The sequence below is a fragment of the Orcinus orca genome, chromosome 16 (assembly GCF_937001465.1).
Source record: "Orcinus orca chromosome 16, mOrcOrc1.1, whole genome shotgun sequence".
Classification (NCBI taxonomy): domain Eukaryota; kingdom Metazoa; phylum Chordata; class Mammalia; order Artiodactyla; family Delphinidae; genus Orcinus; species Orcinus orca.
Genome location: NC_064574.1, coordinates 967,501 through 968,679, shown reverse-complemented (window position 1 = coordinate 968,679; position 1,179 = coordinate 967,501). Strand labels below are relative to the sequence as shown.

At 64.0% G+C, this 1,179-nt stretch overlaps 1 protein-coding gene across 2 annotated transcripts in view; it reads left to right on the top strand.

Moving 5' to 3' along the window:
- The first annotated feature begins 316 nt into the window (after window positions 1-316).
- Window positions 317-1,179, top strand: part of MYT1 (myelin transcription factor 1) — an 83,624-nt gene continuing 82,761 nt past the window's right edge. Inside the window, exon 1 of one of the 2 annotated variants that reach the window (XM_049699800.1) lies at window positions 317-407. The gene's annotated coding sequence lies outside the window, so the exon portion shown is untranslated. The remainder of the gene's footprint in view (window positions 408-1,179) is intronic. The other variant, XM_049699801.1, reaches the window with a different exon arrangement.

Genomic DNA, 1,179 nt, shown 5'->3' with positions numbered 1-1,179 from the left:
CAAGGGGCCCGTGTCTCTTGGGGAGAGTCAACCACACACAAACCCTCCAGGCTTCCGCTACGTTCGAGGGTGGGAAGCGTGGCACGGCCCGGGCGTCCAAGGTGCTCGCTCGGGTTGGTGAGAATCAGGCCTGCTGGGAGCCCGGGAACACCCCGGTGTGGCTGCAGGGACGGGCGGGCTCAGCGGGCTGTGAGGTCCTCAGGGTGACGGGCCTGGGCTGAGGTCGAGCCCACAATGGGCTCTGGAGTCGGGCTGTGGCGGCCCCTCCCCTGCGTGGGGGGTGGGTCTGGGCTCATTCCTGTGTTGCCCAACCCCGGCTCCTCTGTTCACAGGACGCTGCTTGGCTGCCAGGAGCTGCCCACCCATCCTTCCAGGGTGAAGGCGGAGGTAGAGGCGGTGATTCCCAGGTAAGCCTCCCGCTCTGGCTTTCCGTGTGTGTCTGCCTTCTTCCTGGCGTGGGGAGAGCTCAGCTTTTTACAGATGCGATCAGGGGTGCTCGGCCTTGCAAAGGGCGACGGCATTGCCGGGACACTGCAGGCTGCCTTGTTAGTTTGGAGCCTAATGTGGTGTCTGGAGTCGTCTTTGATTTAGGTACAAGTGGCAGCGTATTTCCCGTGTTTCTCGGTCCCCCTCAGGGTCAGGCTGGGGGGCGAGACAAGCAGCGAGGGCGCGGGACAAGCTGTGTGGAGCCCTTCTGTGCGCCGTGCGTTTCCAGCGGAGTCTCAGCTGCCTTGAGCCTGGCCCCAGGGCTTTGCCTGGTCTCGGGGCTCTGTGCATCTGGCCCCCACCACCCAAGCCCCGCATGTACACAGTGCACACGAGGGTCTGTCCTGCGCTCCCGTGCCGCGTGGGTGGCCCTAGGGGACGCTGGCCTGGTTTTTGACCTTCCAACAAGTCCAGCTCGGCTGAAGCAGGATGGCGCACTGGGCCGTGGCTCTGCTGTGGCTTGATTCCGTGGCCCTCAGAGAAGCCCTCTAACTTCTCTGAGCCCATAAAACAGATCAGATCGGTCTTACCTCAAACACGGTGGCGTTTCACTGAGGTAAGTGCGTGGGCACCTGCTGGGGGGCACTTGCGGTCGCTGGTCTCCCTCCTGCCGATGCCGGACGTGAGCTCTGACGGGTCCGCTGCAGTGTTTCCGCGCAGCCCGTAGCTTCAAGCCCACGCGGTGACTGCCGT